The sequence below is a fragment of the Diuraphis noxia genome, unplaced genomic scaffold (genome assembly GCF_037042655.1).
Source record: "Diuraphis noxia isolate RWA-SAM2 unplaced genomic scaffold, SU_Dnox_SAM2 contig0003, whole genome shotgun sequence".
Lineage (NCBI taxonomy): Eukaryota > Metazoa > Arthropoda > Insecta > Hemiptera > Aphididae > Diuraphis > Diuraphis noxia.
This window is the reverse complement of record NW_028301713.1, coordinates 5,610,654-5,626,861: the sequence shown is the minus strand read 5'-3', so window position 1 is coordinate 5,626,861 and position 16,208 is coordinate 5,610,654.

Sequence of the window (16,208 nt, the reverse complement as noted above, 5' to 3'; positions counted from 1 at the left end):
GAAATTAATTTAACACACAATATGAACTATGGACCATAAAAGAGATAGGATTTTTAACTGGCTACGAAGTGCACGGGTTCAGCTAGTATTTTATAATTATGAAATATTTATCAAATGTTAGGTATGATGAAAGTGGAAAATCAAGTGATTTATTTGAAATGTTTGCAATGAATTTTCAAGTTTATCGGTAGAATATTTCGAAAAATCATTTGTACTTAATTTGTATAGTGATTTATCAGTCATCCATCCATCTAATTTTTATTTATAAAAAATATTTTTACAGGTTAGCACATTTTAGTACACGAATTTAATTTTAAATAATGGCTTCATTCACAGTAAAATTAATCAAAATTATGTGTTTATCCATAAGTCATAACAAATTATAATAGCAATATTTTCAGTTTTCAGAAAATAATAATATAATGCATATTATAAATCGTGTAAAATTTAATAATTATTTAAAATTTAATGATCACTATTTACTATCACCTAAAGACAGAGAATATCCGATAATAATTAATGAGTGTATGATATATTTTATAATTATGAAATATTCATCAAATGTTATGATGAAAGTGGAAAATGAAGTGATTTATTTGAAATGTTTACAATGAATTTTTAAGTTTTTCGGTAGAATATAATTTTCGAAACATAATAATTAGGGTAGAAAAATCATTTGAACCTAATTTGAAATAGAGTTCTTTGTTTTATAACATATTCATACTTATATGTCTACTATCAGGTCATGCATAGAATTAAACATTATAAACACGTAGTTTAAGGTTAATATTTTATTATAATAGATTATAACTAACATTTTTTTTTTCAAAAACTCGGCGAATTTGAGGTAAATAATTAAAAAATAAAATCACACTTTTTATCTAAATCATGTTTGATATAATATAAACATAAGATTGGACTTTAAACATATTTAAATTGCATATTACCTATACATCGTGTAAAATTAGATAATTAATTAAATCAACTCACGTAGTACTATAATATAGACAGAGAATACCCAATAATGATTAATAAGTGTACAATATACGGGATGATTTTTTGATCATGAACCACTCATTATTTCAAAAAGTATCAATGTTTTTGAAAATATTTTTTTACAAAGTTTCATGTTGTTAAAAAAACAACGTTTTTATTAAATAATTAGGTTTTTTAATATTTTTATCCATGTAATTTTTTAAGTTTTTTACTTTTTTGAATGACAACCTAGAGTTTAAATTTCATATTCCAAAGCAGAATATTTTTCTAAGTATTTTGATTCGTAAAAATCAAATTTTGGACGAGTAGTTTATGAGTTATAAGTATTTAAAGTATAGTTTGGTCGAGTGGTGTGGTACGGGGTTACCCCGCAAAATGTTTGTCTACTACTCCGCTTGACTAAACTTAAAATACTTATAACTTATAAACTACTCGTCCAAAATTCGATTTTTACGTATAAAAATACTTAGAAAAATATTCTGCTTTAGAATATGAAATTTAAACTCTAGGTTGTCATTCAAAAAAGTAAAAAACTTAAAAAATTACATGGATAAAAATATTAAAAAACCTAATTATTTAATAAAAACGTTGTTTTTTTTACAACATGAAACTTTGTAAAAAAATATTTTCAAAAACATTGATACTTTTTGAAATAATGAGTGGTTCATGATAAAACAATCACCCTCTATTTTATAATAATTGAAAATATTCATCAAATCTTATGTTTAAAGTGGAATATCAAGTGATTTATTTGAAATGTTTGTAATGGATATTCAAGTTTTTCGGTAGAATATTTCGAAAAATCATTTGAACTTAATATGTATAGAGAATTATCAGTCATCCACCCATTTAATTTTTGTTTATAAAAAATATTTTTACAGGTTAGCACATTTTAGTAGTTACAAGCACTTGAATTTCGTTAACACAAATTAATTTTAATAATTCCAATATTAATAAAGACGAATAACATAAAAATTACCTACCAATTGGTTCTAGAAAAAAAAAAAATTTAATTATGGTTATTTTAAAAATAAAAATTATAAAATATGATACCCAACTTATGATTTTATGAACAATAGATTTCATTATTTTATAGTATTTGGAATGTAGGCGTTTCTTTTGGTAATTTTGTCAATAATTTATGTTTTTATATTTGAAGTAGCTACACGAATTGAATTTTAAATAATGGCTTAATTCGCAGTAAAATTAATCAAAATTATGTGTTTATCCATATGTCATCACAAATTATAATAGCAATATTTTTAGTTTTCAGAAAATAATAATAGGTATAATGCATATTATAAATCGTGTAAAATTAAATAATTATTTAAAATTAAATCATCTTACTATCACCTAAAGACAGAGAATATCCGATAATAATTATTAATGAGTGTATGATGATATCTATATATATATAAAAATGGAGACAAAAAAGTTCGAAATTGCATCAGTTGAGAACGGCTAAACCGATTTCGCTCACTCTTTTTTTGTTTGGGTCGTAATTGCCAGGAGAAGGTTCTTACGGATGAAAAAATTGAGAAAGTTATCGGGTAAGAGAAATATGATGAGGGTGTGATGAAATTAAAGTGGTGCCATCTGCCCAGTAAAAAATAAAATAAATAATATTAATATTTTTTGGTAGTCAAAGGCAACCATTTAAACAAACAAGTGCTCTCGAGAGCAGCTGGATTTATTTTTAGGATGGGCATTTTTGTTTATTTATAAATGGTAGTAGTATATGTATTTGTATGTTCACTGCCAGCATTTACGCGGTAAAAAAATTGTTCAAGCGGAAATGCTCCACTCCGAGAACACCAATTTACCGCGTAACACAATACGGTGATTACACAAAATTGTCCGTCTATTTGCCCATTGCATAAAAATATTTACCGCATCAACTATTTTTTTATTAGATTTTCTGTTTTTTTAATTTTTCAATCAAATATCGCTAAATCTTATAAAAATAATATTTCAAGTAAAGAACACAAATTATTTAATAATTATTTTTATAAAAATTTAAAATCTAATAAAAAAAATAGTTGATGCGGTAAATATTTTTGTGCAAGGGGCAAATAGACGGACAATTTTGTGTAATCACTGTATTGTGTTACGCGGTAAATCGGTGTTCTCGAAGTGGAACATTTCCGCTTGAACATTTTTTTTACCACGTAAAAGCTGGCTGTGAACATACAAATACATAATACTAATGGTTGCTTTAGTGACGGTTATTATAAGCGGTTATTTATTGTTCTGGGTTATTAGTGATAGTTATATATATTTATCTGTTAGTCCTATATACATTCTTAAACAGCTGGACCGATTGCGACAAAATTTGGTACAGAATTTTATTAGACATATGGGCAGAAGATATGGTAAGTTAGAAAGTGTTATGCCTAAATATCATTGAATTGAATATTTAAATTGTCAACATTATATTGAAAAAACGAAGAAAATTACATAATGATAAACGAAATTGAGTATCGTTGTAAGATTATAATATATTTTAACCACTATCTATCATTATGTATAAAAATATACTGATAGCATCATCAGATGAAATTAATTTAACACACAATATGAACTATGGACCATAAAAGAGATAGGATTTTTAACTGGCTACGAAGTGCACGGGTTCAGCTAGTATTTTATAATTATGAAATATTTATCAAATGTTAGGTATGATGAAAGTGGAAAATCAAGTGATTTATTTGAAATGTTTGCAATGAATTTTCAAGTTTATCGGTAGAATATTTCGAAAAATCATTTGTACTTAATTTGTATAGTGATTTATCAGTCATCCATCCATCTAATTTTTATTTATAAAAAATATTTTTACAGGTTAGCACATTTTAGTACACGAATTTAATTTTAAATAATGGCTTCATTCACAGTAAAATTAATCAAAATTATGTGTTTATCCATAAGTCATAACAAATTATAATAGCAATATTTTCAGTTTTCAGAAAATAATAATATAATGCATATTATAAATCGTGTAAAATTTAATAATTATTTAAAATTTAATGATCACTATTTACTATCACCTAAAGACAGAGAATATCCGATAATAATTAATGAGTGTATGATATATTTTATAATTATGAAATATTCATCAAATGTTATGATGAAAGTGGAAAATGAAGTGATTTATTTGAAATGTTTACAATGAATTTTTAAGTTTTTCGGTAGAATATAATTTTCGAAACATAATAATTAGGGTAGAAAAATCATTTGAACCTAATTTGAAATAGAGTTCTTTGTTTTATAACATATTCATACTTATATGTCTACTATCAGGTCATGCATAGAATTAAACATTATAAACACGTAGTTTAAGGTTAATATTTTATTATAATAGATTATAACTAACATTTTTTTTTTCAAAAACTCGGCGAATTTGAGGTAAATAATTAAAAAATAAAATCACACTTTTTATCTAAATCATGTTTGATATAATATAAACATAAGATTGGACTTTAAACATATTTAAATTGCATATTACCTATACATCGTGTAAAATTAGATAATTAATTAAATCAACTCACGTAGTACTATAATATAGACAGAGAATACCCAATAATGATTAATAAGTGTACAATATACGGGATGATTTTTTGATCATGAACCACTCATTATTTCAAAAAGTATCAATGTTTTTGAAAATATTTTTTTACAAAGTTTCATGTTGTTAAAAAAACAACGTTTTTATTAAATAATTAGGTTTTTTAATATTTTTATCCATGTAATTTTTTAAGTTTTTTACTTTTTTGAATGACAACCTAGAGTTTAAATTTCATATTCCAAAGCAGAATATTTTTCTAAGTATTTTGATTCGTAAAAATCAAATTTTGGACGAGTAGTTTATGAGTTATAAGTATTTAAAGTATAGTTTGGTCGAGTGGTGTGGTACGGGGTTACCCCGCAAAATGTTTGTCTACTACTCCGCTTGACTAAACTTAAAATACTTATAACTTATAAACTACTCGTCCAAAATTCGATTTTTACGTATAAAAATACTTAGAAAAATATTCTGCTTTAGAATATGAAATTTAAACTCTAGGTTGTCATTCAAAAAAGTAAAAAACTTAAAAAATTACATGGATAAAAATATTAAAAAACCTAATTATTTAATAAAAACGTTGTTTTTTTTACAACATGAAACTTTGTAAAAAAATATTTTCAAAAACATTGATACTTTTTGAAATAATGAGTGGTTCATGATAAAACAATCACCCTCTATTTTATAATAATTGAAAATATTCATCAAATCTTATGTTTAAAGTGGAATATCAAGTGATTTATTTGAAATGTTTGTAATGGATATTCAAGTTTTTCGGTAGAATATTTCGAAAAATCATTTGAACTTAATATGTATAGAGAATTATCAGTCATCCACCCATTTAATTTTTGTTTATAAAAAATATTTTTACAGGTTAGCACATTTTAGTAGTTACAAGCACTTGAATTTCGTTAACACAAATTAATTTTAATAATTCCAATATTAATAAAGACGAATAACATAAAAATTACCTACCAATTGGTTCTAGAAAAAAAAAAAATTTAATTATGGTTATTTTAAAAATAAAAATTATAAAATATGATACCCAACTTATGATTTTATGAACAATAGATTTCATTATTTTATAGTATTTGGAATGTAGGCGTTTCTTTTGGTAATTTTGTCAATAATTTATGTTTTTATATTTGAAGTAGCTACACGAATTGAATTTTAAATAATGGCTTAATTCGCAGTAAAATTAATCAAAATTATGTGTTTATCCATATGTCATCACAAATTATAATAGCAATATTTTTAGTTTTCAGAAAATAATAATAGGTATAATGCATATTATAAATCGTGTAAAATTAAATAATTATTTAAAATTAAATCATCTTACTATCACCTAAAGACAGAGAATATCCGATAATAATTATTAATGAGTGTATGATGATATCTATATATATATAAAAATGGAGACAAAAAAGTTCGAAATTGCATCAGTTGAGAACGGCTAAACCGATTTCGCTCACTCTTTTTTTGTTTGGGTCGTAATTGCCAGGAGAAGGTTCTTACGGATGAAAAAATTGAGAAAGTTATCGGGTAAGAGAAATATGATGAGGGTGTGATGAAATTAAAGTGGTGCCATCTGCCCAGTAAAAAATAAAATAAATAATATTAATATTTTTTGGTAGTCAAAGGCAACCATTTAAACAAACAAGTGCTCTCGAGAGCAGCTGGATTTATTTTTAGGATGGGCATTTTTGTTTATTTATAAATGGTAGTAGTATATGTATTTGTATGTTCACTGCCAGCATTTACGCGGTAAAAAAATTGTTCAAGCGGAAATGCTCCACTCCGAGAACACCAATTTACCGCGTAACACAATACGGTGATTACACAAAATTGTCCGTCTATTTGCCCATTGCATAAAAATATTTACCGCATCAACTATTTTTTTATTAGATTTTCTGTTTTTTTAATTTTTCAATCAAATATCGCTAAATCTTATAAAAATAATATTTCAAGTAAAGAACACAAATTATTTAATAATTATTTTTATAAAAATTTAAAATCTAATAAAAAAAATAGTTGATGCGGTAAATATTTTTGTGCAAGGGGCAAATAGACGGACAATTTTGTGTAATCACTGTATTGTGTTACGCGGTAAATCGGTGTTCTCGAAGTGGAACATTTCCGCTTGAACATTTTTTTTACCACGTAAAAGCTGGCTGTGAACATACAAATACATAATACTAATGGTTGCTTTAGTGACGGTTATTATAAGCGGTTATTTATTGTTCTGGGTTATTAGTGATAGTTATATATATTTATCTGTTAGTCCTATATACATTCTTAAACAGCTGGACCGATTGCGACAAAATTTGGTACAGAATTTTATTAGACATATGGGCAGAAGATATGGTAAGTTAGAAAGTGTTATGCCTAAATATCATTGAATTGAATATTTAAATTGTCAACATTATATTGAAAAAACGAAGAAAATTACATAATGATAAACGAAATTGAGTATCGTTGTAAGATTATAATATATTTTAACCACTATCTATCATTATGTATAAAAATATACTGATAGCATCATCAGATGAAATTAATTTAACACACAATATGAACTATGGACCATAAAAGAGATAGGATTTTTAACTGGCTACGAAGTGCACGGGTTCAGCTAGTATTTTATAATTATGAAATATTTATCAAATGTTAGGTATGATGAAAGTGGAAAATCAAGTGATTTATTTGAAATGTTTGCAATGAATTTTCAAGTTTATCGGTAGAATATTTCGAAAAATCATTTGTACTTAATTTGTATAGTGATTTATCAGTCATCCATCCATCTAATTTTTATTTATAAAAAATATTTTTACAGGTTAGCACATTTTAGTACACGAATTTAATTTTAAATAATGGCTTCATTCACAGTAAAATTAATCAAAATTATGTGTTTATCCATAAGTCATAACAAATTATAATAGCAATATTTTCAGTTTTCAGAAAATAATAATATAATGCATATTATAAATCGTGTAAAATTTAATAATTATTTAAAATTTAATGATCACTATTTACTATCACCTAAAGACAGAGAATATCCGATAATAATTAATGAGTGTATGATATATTTTATAATTATGAAATATTCATCAAATGTTATGATGAAAGTGGAAAATGAAGTGATTTATTTGAAATGTTTACAATGAATTTTTAAGTTTTTCGGTAGAATATAATTTTCGAAACATAATAATTAGGGTAGAAAAATCATTTGAACCTAATTTGAAATAGAGTTCTTTGTTTTATAACATATTCATACTTATATGTCTACTATCAGGTCATGCATAGAATTAAACATTATAAACACGTAGTTTAAGGTTAATATTTTATTATAATAGATTATAACTAACATTTTTTTTTTCAAAAACTCGGCGAATTTGAGGTAAATAATTAAAAAATAAAATCACACTTTTTATCTAAATCATGTTTGATATAATATAAACATAAGATTGGACTTTAAACATATTTAAATTGCATATTACCTATACATCGTGTAAAATTAGATAATTAATTAAATCAACTCACGTAGTACTATAATATAGACAGAGAATACCCAATAATGATTAATAAGTGTACAATATACGGGATGATTTTTTGATCATGAACCACTCATTATTTCAAAAAGTATCAATGTTTTTGAAAATATTTTTTTACAAAGTTTCATGTTGTTAAAAAAACAACGTTTTTATTAAATAATTAGGTTTTTTAATATTTTTATCCATGTAATTTTTTAAGTTTTTTACTTTTTTGAATGACAACCTAGAGTTTAAATTTCATATTCCAAAGCAGAATATTTTTCTAAGTATTTTGATTCGTAAAAATCAAATTTTGGACGAGTAGTTTATGAGTTATAAGTATTTAAAGTATAGTTTGGTCGAGTGGTGTGGTACGGGGTTACCCCGCAAAATGTTTGTCTACTACTCCGCTTGACTAAACTTAAAATACTTATAACTTATAAACTACTCGTCCAAAATTCGATTTTTACGTATAAAAATACTTAGAAAAATATTCTGCTTTAGAATATGAAATTTAAACTCTAGGTTGTCATTCAAAAAAGTAAAAAACTTAAAAAATTACATGGATAAAAATATTAAAAAACCTAATTATTTAATAAAAACGTTGTTTTTTTAACAACATGAAACTTTGTAAAAAAAATATTTTCAAAAACATTGATACTTTTTGAAATAATGAGTGGTTCATGATAAAACAATCACCCTCTATTTTATAATAATTGAAAATATTCATCAAATCTTATGTTTAAAGTGGAATATCAAGTGATTTATTTGAAATGTTTGTAATGGATATTCAAGTTTTTCGGTAGAATATTTCGAAAAATCATTTGAACTTAATATGTATAGTGAATTATCAGTCATCCACCCATTTAATTTTTATTTATAAAAAATATTTTTACAGGTTAGCACATTTTAGTAGTTACAAGCACTTGAATTTCGTTAACACAAATTAATTTTAATAATTCCAATATTAATAAAGACGAATAACATAAAAATTACCTACCAATTGGTTCTAGAAAAAAAAAAAATTTAATTATGGTTATTTTAAAAATAAAAATTATAAAATATGATACCCAACTAATGATTTTATGAACAATAGATTTCATTATTTTATAGTATTTGGAATGTAGGCGTTTCTTTTGGTAATTTTGTCAATAATTTATGTTTTTATATTTGAAGTAGCTACACGAATTGAATTTTAAATAATGGCTTAATTCGCAGTAAAATTAATCAAAATTATGTGTTTATCCATATGTCATCACAAATTATAATAGCAATATTTTTAGTTTTCAGAAAATAATAATAGGTATAATGCATATTATAAATCGTGTAAAATTAAATAATTATTTAAAATTAAATCATCTTACTATCACCTAAAGACAGAGAATATCCGATAATAATTAATGAGTGTATGATGATATCTATATATATATAAAAATGGAGACAAAAAAGTTCGAAATTGCATCAGTTGAGAACGGCTAAACCGATTTCGCTCACTCTTTTTTTGTTTGGGTCGTAATTGCCAGGAGAAGGTTCTTACGGATGAAAAAATTGAGAAAGTTATCGGGTAAGAGAAATATGATGAGGGTGTGATGAAATTAAAGTGGTGCCATCTGCCCAGTAAAAAATAAAATAAATAATATTAATATTTTTTGGTAGTCAAAGGCAACCATTTAAACAAACAAGTGCTCTCGAGAGCAGCTGGATTTATTTTTAGGATGGGCATTTTTGTTTATTTATAAATGGTAGTAGTATATGTATTTGTATGTTCACTGCCAGCATTTACGCGACATTATTTTGTTTCACTAAAACTCATATTCAATTAGAAGATGTGGGAGGAACTATTAGTTTAGAACTCGTGGATGTTTTTGGCAGACAGCGTGAACTGCTTGTAAAGCGATGGCGCCCATGACCGGGATTCGAATCGGCGACGGTACGTATCGCAACCGACGCCTTAATCCACCCGGCCATTTTACCCTCATACTTATTTATTTATTATCGTGTATATATTGTATTATATAAGAAAAATTTTAACATCGTTCTAACACCAGATTAATATTTTACTAATTGTACATACTTTTTATAAACCTTAAGTATTCATTTCCTAGATCTGTAATAATAAACATCATGACAATTTCCAACTCTACATCATATACATCAATAACTCTTTAGAATTTAATCTATTAAATAGATTTAACCATTTATTCATCATTTATGAAACATTTTAATTAAATCTCCATATCTATTTGAATCACACGGAGCTTATTTTAATAAGCTACGCATACTTTCTTAATATTCAAGTATAAATAAGATGTTAATGAAAAAAAAGAAAAATAGAAAAAAATATGCTTCAATATTTCACCCACAAACTAGACAATTTTTTTAACATAGCAAGGTATACCTAACCTAACATAGCAAGGTTTTTATAACTTTTTTCAATGGAATTTAATTGTACTTATTTTTACTATCCTTAATTTAGCTACTTCAATATTTAATACTCCATAAGCATGTATTTAGTCACCATTATTTAATCCAACATATTAAATCATGTTCTTTGGTTATACCTAACGTAACCTTGAAAATTATGAAGGTAGATACTATTTTTACTCATAAACGGAGCATGATGGTAGTTCTCGCGGGAAAAATAGGGGGCATTGCTAAAGTGTGGAATTATCTTCTGCGCATGCCTAAAAACACGACAAGGCTTGCTGCAATAGTAAAATTTATTGTATCGTAATATTCTGGCATATGCATCGTCGGAGAACATATCAATAGACTTAAATACCAATTGTTTATTTAACTATGTTATTATTATTATTATTACTTAGTTATTTTGATTTGTCATAATATCACCATATAATATTATGTGGCAAATGTTAATAACAATGTTTTTGGTCGCAATGAATGGCATCACTGCAGGAATGCTAGGAATGACCGCACCACTAACTCGCATCCCACTGGATGCTCTGTCTATGAGTATAAGGTCTATTATTTTACTATGACTTATTTTCCATCATTATAAATTATTAAATCAACAACGTTCACAGCAGATCCTGGTAGCAATTGGGATTTATTAGATAATTATTGGGGATCGTTAAAGAAAAATCGGGTGAAAACGGCCTGATCTGTAAATTATATTCTGCAATAATATAATATCTGTTCGGTATAACGGTATAAATGTACGAATAGCGTTATTTTGTTCTCTTTATTGTCACAAAAAAAGAAAATATACATTTGCTCACATTGTTGAATATTAGATTGTAAAATTAATCACACCGATATTAAGCTGTATTGTATATTATAATAAACTATATACTCTACTATTATATATTATCAATTATATTTTATATTAGTTTTTAATAAATTTAAAAACCTAAATAAATCATAGATAAGTACACTAAACATTAATAATATTAAATTTTTTTTAATATTGTTGAAAAATTAAACTCATGCTATAAATACATTTTACATATTATAATTTAAATTGAATATATTACACGTACGATTAACCATATCTAAAAAAGAAAATAATAATTATTTGTTATTTATGGGATATTATTAGTTGACCTACCGTAATATCTTAGATACGGATTGATTAAAACATATAAACGCTTCTAAAATATGAAGTTAATTGATTTATTTGAAATCAAACGAAACATAGTTTTTTTATATTTCATGAATCAAGAGTAAAAATATTGTTAAATATGGTGAATAGCCTAACTGAATGGATTCATAACTACAATAGTACACTTCAAGTAAGTAAAGATTTGAGGGTGGTAATCTTTACAAACGTTATGAAACACAAATGACATAAATTGAATTTCAGAATTAAAATTTAAAAAAATACCACAATATTCACTTACTATTTTCATTTGTTATATTTACTAGAAAGAAATATATAGTAAACATATTATTTAATAAATCACAATACACAACAAATATATTATACGATGGATGAACTAACATAGGCGTGCGCAGGACATTTTTGCTGAGGGGGAATAGTTCAAACAGATCGAACATTTTAGTATGTTACCTAGCCACATAACAAGTCAGGCCAGGATTAATAAAAAAAAAAATTAATAATTATTTTAATTAGTAATTGCATTTCTCTTAAAAGTCAATGTTAATGTTAATGTTAGTTACCTATGTTAATAATAATTTTAAATTATAATTCAAGATGACGTGTCTATATAGGTAGCTACTATCTATCGACTATCACACTTTGATAACAGAAAACGATTGTCGATTTTACAATGCAGATTCGTACACATAAGCACTGTTGCATTGGTAGCACTCATCGTGTGACCACGGGTTTGAAAATAATTATAACTTAAAAAGTATTATTTATCTATCTATCTATTTCTAAGCTGAACTCGCTAGGGGTGCAGTTGCATACCCTGCACCCCCCGTGTGCACGCCTATGTGAACTAATATGAACTTCTACAAAACATTTAATATTGTAGAATTTTACAACGATCAAACGATAAAAGTCAAGCAAACACATGATTTAAATTTAGGTTTACGGTATAAGTATTATATTGATATAAACCATTTAAGATTAGTTTATTCATAATGTATTAGTTAATTACAGCAAATAAATATGAACAAAATTAAAATACTTAGTTCATAATAGTATTTGTTACACTAAAACTCATATTCAATTAGATGATAAACATCAATGGCCACTATAACATATAAAGATATGGGTTTTTTTCAATAACTGACTGTAACAGTAACAGATTTCAACAGCTGTAGAACCGGTTGGTTGCACTTAGTTAACAAAATAATAATTTAAAAAAATGCAATTTCCTAGCATTTCACCTCTAGACTTTAAATTCTAACTACTAAAGATTTCGTTTGCACTGATATGTGCTCATGGATCATATTTTATTTTACAACCCCTAATAAACTACAAGGAATCTTTATTGGGGGAGCCAGAAAAACGACTCATCAGGCTATTATTATCAGGCTATGCATAGAATAAAAAAAAAAACCAAACACGTAGTTTGAGGTAAATATTTAATTATTATAGATTATAACTAGGTAGCAGTTTTTTTTTTAAACATGGAAAATTGAGTGCAGATAATAAAATAATAAAATGACACTTCTTATCTAAATAATGTTGAATATTATATAGACATAAGATTAAACTATAAATATAGGTATTTATGATGCAAATTATAAATCGTGAAAAATTAAATCAACTTACTTTGTTCTATAATCAACAGAGAATATCCGATAATAATTATAATAAACGTATAATATATTGTTTAATTATAAAATATTCATTCATTATTCAACAAAATCCATTAGTTTTATGAATAAAATGTAATGAAATATAATATACAATAAATAATTTATATATATTATGCATGTATTTTTATTAGCTTATAACAATCACAAACATATTAAAACTATATATCATTAGAGAGCTTATCATATCCCCAGTCTAACTGTGTTATTATTACCTATGAATTTCATAGCATGTAGTCCATTCCAATAAATCAACAGGGAAATAAATGTATGAAATGAACCACATATGGGTCAAAGGACTGATCAGTTTTGATTTAATTTAACACATGGACAGTGAACGTGTTAACTTACGTTTTACTATAATCGACAAAGAATACCCGATAATAATTAATAAACGTATAATATATTTTATTGTTATAAAACATCCATCAAATGTTATGATTAAAGTGGAAAATCAAATTAAATATTTGAAATGTTTGCAATGAATTTTCAAGTTGTTCGGTAGAATATAAATTTTGAAACATAATAATTACGGTAGAAAAATCATTTGAACTTAATTTGAAATAGAGTTCTTAGTTATAACATATCCATACTTATATGTCTACTATCAGGCCGTGCATAGATTTAAGCAACATAAATACGTAGAATAAGGTTAATATTTAATTATAATAGATTATAACTAGGTAACAGTTTTTTTTTTTTTTTTAAACACGGAAAATAGAAGGCAGATAATTAATAAATAAAATCACACTTCTTATCTAAATTATGTTGTACATTATATAAACATAAGATTAAACTTTAAACATATTTAAGATGCAAATTATAAATTGTGTAAAATTAGATAATTATTTAAAATAATGGAACATCGATCGCGCCGATATCGACGGAAATAAGATAATATTATAGTGTTATGTTCGTTTACACAACTAAATAATTGAAATACGCAGTGAGGTGGTTAACTACTATACTTTATTGGAACACTATGTTAAAGACAAAAAAACACGGATTTGTGGAGGCTCTGGAAGCTCTGTTGGCTTGTCTACAACTAACTCGCCTTGGGGCCGAGCGTGGTCGGGCAGGTCCGCTGTGCCTCAATACTGTCCACGCAGCGGAATGCCATATATACAGCCGACCGTGCTCGTTCCCACGGAAAATACATGGCATGGTTACATATATATATATGTCAAAGAAATGCTAATGTTACAAATTATTTGTAACAAATACTTATATCCGTATATTACTAAATGAAATGGGTTTATAACAATTGCCATACAGATAAAAATAATAATAATAGTAATAACGACATAAATTATATAATACGCGCGTCAACATGCCGCATGACTTGAAAAATTAGAATATTCATATCACAAGAAAGAATACATAAAAATTATTTTTCATCAAAGTTTCACAATAAACAGATAATCCAAATAATAATACGAATATAAAAATTAAGACATCTATAAACATATAGGAGACCACCCCTATTCAGTCGTCAACGCCCAGACCAAAGCGCTGGGTTTAGAGACTTTAAATTTTGTACAGAGGTTCCTTAAGCAATGTAGGGGTGCACTAAGAAAGGATTTTTCAAAGTTCGCATTTTAAAGTGTTGCTGAAACAGGGATTTTTAGATTTACGATGGAAATTTTTGTTTATAAATGGTTGCTATAACAACTTGATTTATGTGTTGATGCATTTATCACTTTATCATTACAGCTAATTATTATTATTATTGTTATTATTATTAAATAACGCGTCTTCGTATACGCACACTTAAAAAGTTTATGCATGGTAATAATGGTTTTTTTCTAAATATTGAAATGTATTAAAATAACATAACATAATCTATGTATTTTTTTTATGTTTTTCGATGTGATATTACTTGAGGAAACACATGCCTCAAACGAAGAAAAATTACGAGCTAGACTGCTAGAGGACACATATCAGGTTTCTTGTTAGCTGATGCGACCTACGATCGCAGGTATGGATCAGCAACATATGTAAGAGAAACTATTATAGACTGACAACCCGTAAACGCTCTTGTAACTCACGACATCTCGATAATTACAACCAAAGTTGCTGGAATTAACATACAGAATATTTACAAACCACCAAATGTAAGATGGCCAACAAACACTCCTACAACTTTAGCACACCCAACTGTCTTCATGGGTGATTTTAATAGTCACCATCAATCATGGGGTTATTCTGACAACGATGAAAATGGCGAGAAAATCTATGAATGGTCTTCTGATAACAACCTCTACCAGGTGTTTGATGCTAAAGAAATAGGGACCTTCCATTCTGGTCGTTGGAATAAAGGGTATAACCCTGGTCTATGTTTTGTCATAAGAGACTCCGAACACAGACCACTAGGTACTATCAGAACAGTCTTACTAGCATTTCCCCGTCGCCAACATAGACCAGTTATTCTCAACATAGGTTTACAAGCACCAATTATTCTCTCAACTCTAAAATCTAGATGGAATTTCCGAAAAGGTAATTGGGCTAACTTCAAACTACAACTTAATAATGACATTAGATGGATCCCTCCAGTTCCTAAAAAACTACTTACTAGTATATTATATAGTAGATAGCTTCACTATCCTGGTTATCGCAACAGCAAAGAAACATATTCCGAGAGGATATCGTAAGGAATTCATCCCGTGCTGGGATAAAGAATCCACCAGACTATTTAACCTCTTTAACAAAACACCAAATAGTGATATAGCGAGAAAACTATTGGATTCACTAACTTCTTCTCGCAAAGAAAGGTGGTTGACCACGGTAGAAAGCTTGGATTTTAAATTCTCTAGTAGAAAAGTTTGTGGTGCCCCCAACCAGAACATAGACCATATCATACGAGAGTGCACTAAGAG